Source organism: Adiantum capillus-veneris, chromosome 29 (assembly GCF_014529385.1).
Source record: "Adiantum capillus-veneris isolate H3 chromosome 29, ASM1452938v2, whole genome shotgun sequence".
In the NCBI taxonomy this organism is placed as follows: Eukaryota; Viridiplantae; Streptophyta; class Polypodiopsida; order Polypodiales; family Pteridaceae; genus Adiantum; species Adiantum capillus-veneris.
In genome coordinates, this window is record NC_140959.1 from 6,029,360 (window position 1) to 6,043,449 (window position 14,090).

The window sequence follows — 14,090 nt, forward strand, 5'->3', positions numbered from 1 at the left end:
GAGATGGGAGGGTTTAGGAATCCTTACATGTCCTCAGGCATGTGCAAGAGCTAGAATAGTTTATTGTTGGCCTAGCATGATTGTCCTTTTTTATATACATGTATAATTGGAGTGCACTTCTAATTGCAACCCAAATCTTGACCTATTGGCATCCAAATTCAATTCTAAGCATACCATTGTGTTGCTGAGCACTAGAAGAATCTTGTGATCAAGTTTGGACAAAATCTGAGCAGTTAGACATCCTATGCGTAGGATGTCTCCAGCTTGATTTAGGACTCCAAACCAACCTATGAGCACACCACTGTGATCAGCACATCAAGGAGAATCTGGGGTGAAAATTTCAAGTCATTCTGAGCAAAAAGACATCCTACGCGTAGGATGTCTCAAGGCCATTTTTACGTCCAAATGAAATTCTGAGTATACCATTGTGTTGCTGGACTTAAGGGGAGTCTATGGAACAAATTTTGTTAAATTCTGAGCATATAGACATCCTACGCGTAGGATGTCTCTAGGCCAGTTTTAGGGTCGAACTGTAATTTTGATCATAAAGGAGTGTTCACAGTGTCAGAGAGATCCCAAATCGTATTTTAAAATTGAATTTGGACTCATTTTGACCATTCTAAGCTGCATTTCACTGTTTTTGCCATAACTTTCACAAACGATATCGGATTGGAAAAGTTTTTATATCAAAACGTAGCATGAGAGCGGCTCTACAGATCTGAGAGAAAAACTTGAACTAAATGCATGCCGATGCATGCCGATGACAACTATTTAGTTCAACTTCAAAAAAAACGTTGTTTGAGGCCTCAAAATACATCCGCAAGTTAGGGGTGTCTGAAAGCGACAATTTGCGAGAATTGTGACGAAAGGGTTGCGGTTTTGGACATAGTTTCGACTTTTCCCTAACCAAAGAACTTGAACACAATGGACTAAGTCTACTTGAACCAAGCAAAATCTCTTAAGCCCAGAAATCATGTCTACCCTAGATTCAAACACAGCTTACACAAGCTTGGAGATCCCGAGTATAGAGCAACATCCTCCCACCATGGATCTTCTAAACTTGCAATTGATAAAGATCCATCTTGTTGAGAGAGTTTGGATGATTGGTCATGAGAGTGAAGGACTATATAGATACATCGACGACAATGAGGTCAATCTTTATAGGTGCTCAGATCCATACCTAGAAGAGATAACGGATTATAAGCTCTTATATGTCTACACATACGGAGTCGACTGTCAATGGAGATCTATAGTTGTCGACAAGTATGGATGAGAATACAGAGTTGTAGAAAGCACAAATCCACAAAGTGTACTAGAAAGAGGTGGATATTTGGTCAATGAAGGACCATGAATGCCTCCACCAAACACGAGAATTCCTATAGAAATTCCAAGAAAAGAGCCACCAGGATTCCCTTCAAGAGCGATAATGAAAGAAGGATTGGGAGAGTCTCTGGTTAGACTTGTAGGACAATCGACGAGTTAGACCATCCCAAGTCCAGAAATGGGTAAACAGAAAATACTCCGGAGATAAAGATCCGAGAGATCACGTAACGGCTTTTCGAAGAGTGATTAGAGCAGAGGAAGTTTCAGATTTTGCGACACAGTTTGCGGGATTTGGATTGACTCTAGAAGATGATGCAGCTACATGGTTCGACTCGGTGGAAAAATGGGATTTTGAGACCCTAGATGAGCTGTTTGAGGAGTTTATTGAAGAATTCTCGCCAAAAGGCATTGCTCACAACACGGTCTCGCAAATCCATAGATTCAAACAGAAAGAGGATGAATCAGTACGCAAAGCATCATTACGGCTCAAGAGATATGTTAAGCTCTATCCGAGAGCGGAATTACCTACGCAAGCACGACTAATGCTGATCTTTATCCAGGGAATGAGACATGTGGGCCTTCAGAAGGATCTTCATATGATAAGGGGGATGACGCTAAACGAGTTGATCAAAGAAGCTCTTTATCTAGTGGATAACTGTGAGGCATACAAAGAAAAGGACTTAAAGAGTCAAGGAGATGACACATCCTCTCAGCACAGTGTTTCACAGATAAGTGAGTCCATTGCCAAGCCAACAGCACCTATTGATCAAGAAAAGTTTATCGACGACTTGGTCAAGAGGTTGATTCCTCTTGTAAGGTCTGATTCGGGAGAGCCGAGGTGGTGTGAAATTGAGAGAAAATGGACGAACCATACGGGGGAAGAGTGCTATTATAGCATGGAAAATTCTAGGGAGAGGTATGTACAACCTGTTCTAGAAGCATCTACTCCACCTAGATACATTACGGGGAATGCGCCAGGACCAGTAGGAGTTTTAAGGACACAACTTGTCTTAGGACAACAACCTCCGCTGCCAGGTGTTAGAATGCCGGTAGACATGAGATACATGCCAATGATGGAAGCATCAAATAAACCAACGCCAGTACCAGCTACAATGTGGTATAGCAACCAAAGTGAGTACTACCCTTCGGAGCAACAAAATGTGAGAGAAACACATGGAGTGGTGAGGCCGGTACAACGTCCACCTCCTGGGTTTCAATCGAAAGAAAGAAGGTATGAAATGGACAAAAGGACATTGCGATTCATTGCAAATAGCGGCTTATCTAGGTCAAAGCTTGCTAATAGCCAAGAGGAAATGCTAAAAGAATCTCCTCAACTAGAGACAGATTGTCACAAAAGTCGTGATAACCACTTGGTCAAACAATGTCCTCATACGGAGATCACTGAAGTAAATGCCTATTGTCTTGAGTGTGGCATCACTCACTTGATCCCCGATTGCCCGAAAAACCCAAACCAAATCAGGAAAATCACGACAAATGTATTAGGGATTGTTCAGCTCCCTAGTAGCTCAGAAAATGAAAATGTTGTACCAGTTCAAGTAGTTACGAGAGCACAAGCTCAAAAGAAAGCTGATGAGAATCCAAAGACAAAGAACACGGAAAGTGACATGAATCCAAAGAAAGATGATGAACCAAAGACAGACGCACCTAGTCAAAAAACCAAGAGCAAACGAAATAGTTGGAAAGCTAGAAAGACTAGGATGAAAGCACGCAGGGAACGAGAGCAAAAATCCCTAGTTGAGAAGCTTATCGAAGCAGAGGAGAAGATAAAACAACATGAGGAAAAGGAGGCACCTTCTCTTACACAAATGGTTAAACCTCTAGAAGAACCATCCACGGATGAGAAACCGAGAAGTGCTAGTTCAGGAGGATCTGTGTTGGCAGAGAAGGTTAATGAGACATTAGATGCCCTCTTGAAAGCCTATGATGTGAGACTCAAAAACAACCAAACCCAAGAACACAGGTGGATGACATATCCGTATGCAGAACTAGAAAAGCAAAGGTTTGAAATGTGCCAGAAAATGATTCAAACAGCCCAAGCTTTACTAGAACCACCAGTTGCAAAACCTGAGGATGTGATCTGTGTCCTGCCTACACAAGTAATCCCACCAAACCAGGAACTAAAAGAGCCAGATCCTAGTCAAGAGCACATACCAAACCTCAAGGACCCAGCATTAGAACCAAGGATAGTACTGAATACCATGGATAACTCTTCCAAGGGATTTCACCAAGCTATACCTGAGGATTGTAAAGAGATAGATGGTCTCAACGAATTGCGGAAACAAGTCAGAGAGGCCAATGAAGCCGATGACCTAAGAAGACGAGTAGACAAGACTGGTGATGAACGAGGAGTGTTTCTTATACCAATAGAAGAATTTGAGACTGGATCTCAAATGAATCTAGACGTGCGATCGTATTGGGGCGACAAAGGATCTGTACAATCTATGGATAGTCAATCCCATTCGTTAAGAACACTACCGTCCTACATGGGAGAGTACGAGACCAAGTCAGATGTGGTTGCAGTCCCATCACAGAGACTGTCTCCCAACAAGGCCATCGATTCAAAGGGGCTAGCAGATATTCTATCTACCCCAGTCACCTGTACAATAATGTTAGCCGAGTTGCTCAGAATAAGACCAAACATGTGGGTTAATGTGAGTAAATGTCTAGAGAAATTTGGTGTAAAAACCCCAATGACTCAAATCGAGAAAGGCATCAAAGAGCTTGAAATGCCTCAACTAAATACCGGGCTAGTGCCATTAAACAAGGTAGGCGAGTATTACGAGGGAGAAGATGGAAACACCACCCTTCCTATGGAATTCAATAATGTAAAAACCATGGAAATCCTTGATAGTGGAGCTGGTGTGGCTATTGCAACCAAAGAGGTTTGGAAAAATGGGGAAAACTTGCCTTGATATCCACACGAATGACCCTGCAGCTTGCAGACGGACACAAGGAAAAGCCCCTAGGACTGCTAGAAAAAGTACTTGTTACTTCTTGTGGCATTGAATATGAACACACTTTTGTTGTTGTTGACTTTGGCAAGAAGAACAACTATGACATCATTTTGGGAAGACCATTCATGCGACAATTGAAAATGGTCCAAGATTGGGATTATGACCATATCTACCTGAGACATATGGAAACCATAACAAAGATAAACTTGAGGGACCATAGCTATAGGGATGTGACAAGAACACCAGTTGAAGAGTTTGATTCCGCCACAGTAGCAGGATCAGAACTTCCAACTTTGTTAGGTAAGCCTAAATAACTATGGATGTGTGGAGCTTCACAATGTGGCAGCTTGAAACTTGAGGAATGTATCCTAGAGCGGGTTCTAGAGGATATGGACTATATCCCAGCACCATTTCCTAAAGAAGAGTTAGAGCCTTTTGGATGGGAACACATCTTGGCTACTCTAGACGTGTGCGCCGTGGAGGATGCTCCCACAACAAAGTTTTGTGATGAAAATGGCTATGATGTCATTCCTTATTTTGCAGTGAGTGTAATCCAGGAAAATGAAGAGATCCAGACATCAACAAGCTCTCGAAATAAGGAGCAAACAAAGAAATGTGGAGAATCAAAAGATGAGGAAGATGATGAGTTCTATGACTCTGTAGAACACTTCGAGCTTCAAGAAGATCAACGACCCGGGAATCAATGTCATCGCTACACGAATAAAGTGTATCAAAAGTGGATTCCAAAGTCCTCGGTGAAGACACAGCCACCACAATCATCCTCATACATGGATCCTAATAAGGATGCAAAGAATCAGCTAGGAGGAATACGACCAATGCTCTAATCAATGGGCTAGAAAAGTCCTCCAAGAAACTACCACCCACGAGCAAACAGACAGTAACTTTCCACTACCAGCCAAAAAATCAAGGGAAAGTACAAGAAGTCAACCTTGCTGAGGATAGTAGCGATACTGATGAATCTTACGACATCCCCTATCATCAACTCAGGCCATCACTATCACCAACCCCTTCAACAACAACCATGACAGGTCAAAAGAACAGGACAACATGTCAAAGCCAAAAGCTCGACAAATCTGGATACCAAAAAGCCAGATCGGCCAAAAACAGATATGGATCAAGAAGACAAAGATCTCTAATGACAAATCACAAGATCCAACACCAAAACAAAAACAAGGAAAGCGTGAACGAACGGGTAAGAATATCACAAACTGTTGTCAGTGCATCGCCGCTTGAATTCTTACAATTCTTCCTACGATTACAGTACAACTAGAAGAGAGCAAGTCGCTTCAATCAAGCAACGATACAGGAGCTTCAAAGACGCTTAGAATAGGAAGCCTTGCCAACAAATGCCAATAAGAAAATTGCTTATACCCACATCTTGCACAACATAAATCTTTTCCATGCATTGACTGTGTATGCATAATAGGGCTACATTACAAGGCCTGCATAGGCACAACTTTTAATTGCCCAAGCACAACACATACCCTTTGCGATACCCTGTCGTAAAGGATGACTCCAAATAGGAAGGGGGGAGGCATTCTGAATGCGGACCTAACATTATGACTATTATAGGGCAATGTTTTGTGAGAGGCATTGAATTTTCACGTTTTAGTGTGATAATTTTTTGACGAAATTTAGAGTATATGCCCTCATAGTAGTGTTACAGAGGAGTATGGGAACAAAATCCATATATGAGCCCCTAGGGACATGTGTATAGTGTACATAGCATTTAGATTTCTATTTGAACGATTTTTCTTTTGTTGAGTTGTTTTAAGATTTTCTTTGTTTATTATTAAGAAAAAATAAAAAAATCCATAATCCACATGAAGAAAAGACTGACGAGAGGCCTGAGCACTACAAAGAGAAGAAGGTACAGGAAAACGATGAAACTTCACGAAGTATGTCTCAGCAGCCACTACAACAGCCGAAGAACTTGTCACAAAGCAGTGTCAACATGCAACCGACAAGTCATACAAGTCAGAGTCGAGTAGCTAAGCCACAAAATGAGTGAGGTGTTAGTCCCAAAGCTTCAAGTAATATTCTCTGTGGTTTAAGTATCTTAGCTATTCTAGGTACTGCTCAAGCTGGAAGAGTTGAGCATATTTACGTTGTGTCGCTCATGTTGGTATAGGTGAGCAAAAGAGTCGAAGTCTAAGTACTTAAGTCTGGTGAAGTGAAGAAGAAGGTCCAAAAGACACTCACGTACTGAGCACAGTGAGATACGAGTGGAGAAACTTCTACATTGACAACCCTTCTTGGAAAGGTGGAAGCTATTGAGACATCTTTTGACATCACATGTGTTACATTTATTCCTTGAAACACCCATCATCTCCTTCTTTCACATTACATGCTTTTGTTGACAAATTTCTCATATGCATATAGAGTGTCCCCTAATTGGCACTTGCATCAGGCACTCTTTCCATGTTTCACTCAAGCACTCATCTTTCATGAACATATACTTCACGTTCAAGTGCTCAACTCCAATAAGAGTGTATAACAAAGGCATTTTTTTCCCACCGAGTTTTTTCCCTTTGGTCATCCAGGTTTTAGACCCTAATCTAAAGACACCTATCACCATCCTCTTGTACATATTCCTTCTATATCAACAATAAGGAAATGCTACTCAAATCAATTGACAAATGAATTGGAGCACCAATTTCAGATCATAGCATACTTCTCCTCAATGGCGAGTCGAAGAATGGCCTACAATGACAAAGCTGCAGACAACACTAACAACATGATTTCACAGGAACAAAGAAGTCCCCAATGAAGAAGAGCAGACATAAAAGTAATCAGAGGATCTCAAAAGATGAATGGTTATGATGATAGATGTCCGCTCTAATGGATCATAGTTCTTGTTGTGGTTCGACAAAGCTACAAGCAGTGCAACAGATGAAGCCAAAACGATAGCAAAGACCACATCGCCATCGACAATCAGGTCATGTCGGGGACGACATGAACGCGGAAGGGGGGAGTGTTGACCGCTGGGTCAACAACACAACATAACTCAAGTTTCGTCCAAAGTCTTATCTTTTGTGAGTTATGAAATGCTGCGGATTATGGCTATAAACGTCATTTGTAATGAGTAGTTATTCTAGTTTCAGAAGCCGGGGTGCATTGGCACTTCCAGATTGTAAATACAAAGCCATTTGACCCTTTCAACCCCATTTTTGGTTAAACCTAAGGTAGCCTTCGTATATAAGGTACCTAGGTCATTTTGTAAAGGAGAGACTTTTAATCATAATAAAAAACTTTAGCGCTGCCGTCTACTGTGTGTGAGAGAGAAAGAGAGTGAGCGTGAGCTTTATCCTCTTGCTACGTCCGGCTCGCTCAACACATTGGAGATCCGACTACACCATTTTTGTAGGCTCGAGGAGAGCTACGCGAAAACGCCAAGCATTCCACGTGAGACGAAGCGCACACGTCGACGCATCTATGAGCTATTTGTGGCCGTAAGTGTATCAAACGATGTCTGTTTTCTGCGTGCTAGTAGTCTATAGAATCGTGGCGACATAAGCTACGCATAGGTACTCATAAATTTCAGTTTCGGGGACTTTCAAAATTTTGCTCGTCATCCTACGCGTTTTCCGCAGATGGGTTTAGAGTGAGTGAGTGAGAATAAAAATTTACACAAAATTTACTTATAGCCACTAAAGTGGCTTATGTTCACACATCCCTAGTGTTAAAGATCCCGTGTTACTTAGTATTGTAGCCACTATTGTTTGACATGTTGGCTACTTAGTCAAGAAATGTAGGACACATAATGAAGATTATGACCACACAATCGGCTTTGAAAGGGAAATAAAACCCTAAGATGCATGTTGGAAAAACTCTCAAAGTACTCCTTCTTTGCTTTCTATGCCCAAAGTGCTCTTTGCCCTATTAAAATTGTGACCCCTTCCAACATGTCCACTTGACATCAATGACATAGTACCTTTATAATACCTTTGGAATTATCTATGAGTAGTTAAGCTTGGTAAAAGCCTTAAGGTGTCCCAGTTTGCTGACATCTTGACACATAAAATGCCTTTACAATTTTCTTTTGAGTACTTAAGAAATACCTTAAGAGTGAAACAAGGAAGTTTCATCATTCCCTTTTGACACCATGAACATAGTACATTTCTAGTACCTTTGGAAGTACCTATACTAAGTATCTTGAGCTTGAAAAAAGTACTTTCCACAAACCCTTAAGGTGTCCCACTATGCCAGGAACATCTTAACATTGTAAAGTGCCTTTACAATATCCTTTCAAGTACCTAAAAAATACCTTAAAACTGAAACAAGTACTTTGGAACACCTCTACCAATACTTGTAGACTACCTTCCAAGTACCTTACATATGATGGCCCCAGTTACATATTACTTTAAAAACCTTATGGTTGAGACTAATTTCTTTCCAACATATCTTGATTACCTTACAAAACGCCAAGTCTCTCCTACCATGTACAAGTCCCTTTAAATTACCTTAAAAAAAGATCAACAATACCTTAAGATTGGGACAGCCACCTTTAAAGTACGTTAACCAAATCAAGTTACCTTTGAGTACCTATGGCAAGTCAAAAGTACTTGAGATTGCACCTATGGTTTCTCAAAACTTACATGATGTACTATTAACGTACTTAAAGATGTTACCCAAAAAACTTATTATAATAACATGATACTTAAAGAATACTTATAGAACTAAGGAAACACGTTCCTAAGGTACTTTGGGATTGTAAACTTAAGATAGAAAGGTACCTTAGATAGTTACAAAATACTAATGGAAAACATAGACAATTTAGAGAGGTTGTTCTCAGGAACTTCACAGAGTGTAGGAAGTTGAAAAGATAACTATGACAGCATGTATGTATCACCTACAAAACACCAATGTCTTCAGGCAAAGGTACCTTCAAAATAATGTAAGGGGAGAGAGAGAGAGAGAGAGAGAGAGAGAGAGAGAGAGAGAGAGAGAGAGAGAGAGAGAGAGAGAGAGAGAGAACTGGAGTTGGAGCTCCAACAAGAGTAGCAAGGTGTCTACAAGAAAAAGAGAGAAGTACAATTGGAGCTCCAAGAAGAGCAGCAATGTGTCTGCAAGAAACAAGCAAGCTGCACACTTCTTGAGAGAGAGAGAGAGAGGGAGAGAGAGAGAGAAATATCCTATTAAAGTTGTTATGTGGGGCTATCTTTACAAAAATAAGTGAAAATTGACTATGCAAACACCTTCCCAAAGTGCCGCACAAGTGGTTTCTAAGACACTACTTCTTGTAACACCTTCCCTTGCTTCCACCCTAGATTGCATAAGACCATCTCAACATCATTCCTGATTACTCTCTCAAAAACCCTCTTTTTTTAATAGAACTATCCATTTTCAAGGTAGATGATGCAAGAAATTGCACACATTCATCTCACCCTACTTCCCCTTCTTAAACCTCTCAAAACCTCCTTTCCCTAATATCATGTCACCTCTCTTCTCTTAGGAGTCTCAAAAAATGCTCTCTCTCTCTCTCTCTCTCTCTCTCTCTCTCTCTCTCTCTCTCTCACACACACACACACACACACACACACACACACACACGCACACACACAATAAATGAACAACCATCCTCCATCTCTTTGGATCACGCATTTCCTCCTCTCGTCTCTCTCTGTCTCTTGCCCTTCATCCATCTTTTACCTCCTCTTTGCCTCTCAACCCTAGACACATACATTTCCTTACTTGCCCACTACTTTGAAACTTGTATCTATATACATGCAAGCATGCACGCGCACACGCGTGCGCACACACAGACACACACACACACACACACACACACATGAGTAAGGTTTTTCGAGTACCATCCACATGATAACATGGCCCCATGCAGGAGTGGAAGATATGGGCAATAATACATCACCCAACTGTAGACATCGTCTTGATGAAAATGTAGCTTATACCTACCCTCAATTTTTTGCTAAAACAATGCAAGTGCCTAGGGACAAGGGCTAGTTTGAACCGTGCTCGGGGGTTGCCTTTATAAGGGGCAAAGGCTAGGAGGAGATATGGGTTCTAGACACTCTGGTCACAGTGGTATCAAAGTTTAGCAAAGGACGTCATGGAGCTAATTTTGAAAAAGCTTGCATGATCTCTCTCTCTCTCTCTCTCTCTCTCTATCTCTCTCTCTCTCTCTCTCTCTCTCTCTCTCTCTCTCTCTAGGAAGTCACACGTGGACATGGCCACCTAGGAAGGAGAGGAAGTCGGGTCGACCACCACAAAATGATGAGTTCTTGAACTCATCGCACTGCAATGGAGAGGCCTTTTCCTTTCTATAGTGAGCCAAGATGAGCACTATATCTGGTGTCATCTCCTTCATTGAGCCTCACACACACATGGAGAAAGAGAGACACACACGTTGGTGCAGCCAAAATGTGTTGACCCTAGTAGAGGGCACATGCAGTGATGTATATGCTTATAGATGCATGGCAGAGGGCTAGGGCAGATGGGAAGAGCCTGGGCAGATAGGTGGTAGAGAAGATGTATTCTTTATGTGGTTTTATAGGCCAAAAGGGTTCTAGATTGATCCAGATAGGGTGACAGGTGAAGGAGGATCAAGGTGATGGTTTCTAGACTAAATATGTAGAGCTTGAAGTGCTGAAGGAGCAGGTCTAGATGGTTCCTTAAACGGAGCCACGGTGTGCAAGATATGGGGATTTGAAGTTAGAAGTGATTGCAGACCTGAGACGAATAGGCTAAGTGATTCTAGGTAGTCCGAGCCAATTTGGAGCTATGGGTGTGTAGTGCTCAATTTATGGGGACTGTTGGTCTTTTCAGACCGTCGTTTGGAGTCCTCAATGCCAAGTTATTAGCAGTTGAAATTTTGTCAGGGGCCAAGTTTGTGCTGAGTTGGTTGCCTTGGTTGGTGTGCCATCTGAGGTTTATGGAGCTTTGTCATGGTTTTTATGCACAATGACGGGCTCACCTTTTGGGGCATGTGGTCTCACATAATGGTATTGAAGTGGATCCCAAAAAAGTGAAGGCTTTGGTTTTGATGGAGCCTCCCACCAATGCAACAGGTTTGGCTTCTTTTGTGCACAAACTCAAGTATTTGGCCAGGTTCTTTTGGATGCTTTCCCAGTATGTGTACCCCCTTCAAAAATTGAGTCAACAGGTCATGGTTTCCAATGGGCTGAAGATGCACAGATAGCCTTTGACAAGGTGAAGGAGATATTGTGTCAGTTGCCTATGGTGTGTCCTGCTTACAATGAGGATGTTTTTTATGTGGCCATGACGGTGGGTACGGTTGCTATAGGCAAGGTATTAATGCAAAAGGTGGGTAAGTGCTACAAACCAATCTATTTTGGTAGCACATTGATTAGCCTAGAGAAGAGATCGTATACAGAGGTTGAACAGTAGGTGATGACCTTGGTCTTTGCCTGTCGCAAGTTTAAAGTGCATTTGATGGTGCGGAGTTTTAAGTGCTCACATCTAACAATTTGTTGCCTGAAGTGGTGCTTCATCTCCAGCCAGGGTGAAGGATAAGGAAATGGGTGCTTGAATTGCAAGAGTTTGAGTTCGAATTCAAAATTGATCATACGAGTAGGTCTCATTTGGCGGATATCTTGGTCAACAAGGATACAGACCTACCCATCTACCCAAGGGTGGTGAAAGACGATGTTGTAGAGGAACCAGATTTGAAGGAATATTTTACCATGAGGTTTGATGGCACTTATAGAAGAGTTGTGCAGAAGGCAGGAGGAGGTGTGTTCATTCAGGATTCCCAAGGTACGATAATTTTCACCAGGGCCTATGATTTGGAGGGTGTTCACACAAATAATGAAGCAAAATACTTGACACTTCACTTGGGACTCAAACAATGTGTGGAGTTCGGAATCTCTAGGTTGGTAGTTAAGGGTGATGCTCTCCTAGTTATAAAGAAGCTTTTGGGGCAATGGTAGGTAAAAAGAGATTCTCTAAAAAAAGGTTTTTTCCATAAAGAAGCTATTAAAGTTCTGAAGAAGTGCAATTCAAGCATGTTAGGAGAGAACAAAATCAAGAAGCGGATCGATTGGCTAGCAGTCGAGTGCAGACTCAAGTATCAAGTTTATATGTGGCACGGGCTACTTATGTGGGTAGGAAAACTCTCAAGGAGATTGATAATTTTTTTAGCACAGATCAACGTTCTGAGGGGTTGTCAAAGCTGTAGAAGAGGAGGATTGTTCAAAAGGCACGGAAGTTCATTTTGGTGGGGGAAGATTTGATGACATACGGAAGGGATGGAGTGTTGAGGAGAGTTCTTTACAAAGAGGAGATCGGCATGGTATTGGAGCAGTGTCATGAAGAAAGCGGTCATCAAGGCAAAGACTAGGTACAATTTTGCATTTTAAGAGGTAGTTTTTGGTGGCCTTCAATTGTGCAAGATGTGCACTACTAGTGCAAGACGTGCCATCAATGCCAGACAATCAGTGAAAGAAGACTGGTAGCCGAACCACAAGGGGCTATCACAGCTTAAAATGCATTTGAAAAGTGGGGCTTAGATGTTATCGGTCCATCACCCAAGTCTGCAAGTGGTAAGAAGTACATTGTGGTGGCCATTGATTATCTTACTTAGGTGGGTTGAAGCAAAGGTGGTAAAGGAGGTAAATGCACATACAGTTGCTCAGTTTGTTTTTTATTGCATATGTTGCCACTTTGGAGTGCCTTGGATGCTCATTCTTGATCGGGGTCAGGTTTAGAAGCAAGCTAGTGCGTGTACTAGTGGAGAAGTTGGGTATTTAGCACAAGTTTTCATCTTTATATCATCCACAATGCAACGATTTGGTTGAGAGTGCAAATGGACAGATAGTCAAATGCTCACGAAGTATATAGACAAACAGGTTGATGAGTGGGAATCTAACCTTGATAAGTGTTTATGGGCATATAAGACCTCTTACAAAGTGGCTACCAACTTTACTCCTTATGAGTTGGTTTACAACAAGGAAGCAGTGCTGCATGTGCATTTGTAGCTAGGTGCACTAAAAGGTATGTGGTGGATTAATAAGTCTTAGGAAGATGTTTTGTGGGATAAGATAACTAGTCTTGAAGCTATGAAGATGGACAATGAAGTGATAGCTAATTTCTATGTGAAGCAGTGGGAGAAAAGAGTGGCAAAGTTCAACCAACACTTGCCAGCAGAGAAGGAAATAGAAAAGAGGGATTTAGTGATGAAGTATGAAAGATATCTGGATTTCACCTTCTAGAATAAGTTTAAGAAGAAGTGGACATGGCCCTATAAAGTCCATCAAGTTTTTCCTAATGGTACTTATTTGCTGATGCGGATGAAAAATCATCTTCTCAAGAACAGAGTGAATGGTGAACACCTCAAGCCCTATTTTGAAAGGGAGCTGGTGGCGGCAGTGCATCAAGTTTTGATAGAAGGGGTTGGGCAACCAACCTAAACAGGGTTTACACTAAGCTACGAATAAGACTTTGTACATATAGTAGTATTTTTGGTTTGCTCATAGTTTTGGTAGTGTTTGCCAGTTTTTGCAATTGATAGAAGAATAAATTTGTTTTTTGGTTGAACATGAATGTTCAACAAGGGGATTGGGCAATGATGGTGCAACCAAAATTTTGTGGTTTGTCAACACAAAGAAAATTGAACCAAAGTACTACCCTTAACCTCACATAACTCAAGACTACATTCAGATACAACAAAGAGATACGCAAAAGAGATATGATAGTGCAAGAATGTAACTCAGAATAGAACTCAGATTTGCACTATTCATCAAGTAAGGAACTACAACCTCAACCCATTACAGTCGGATCCATACAAGCGTA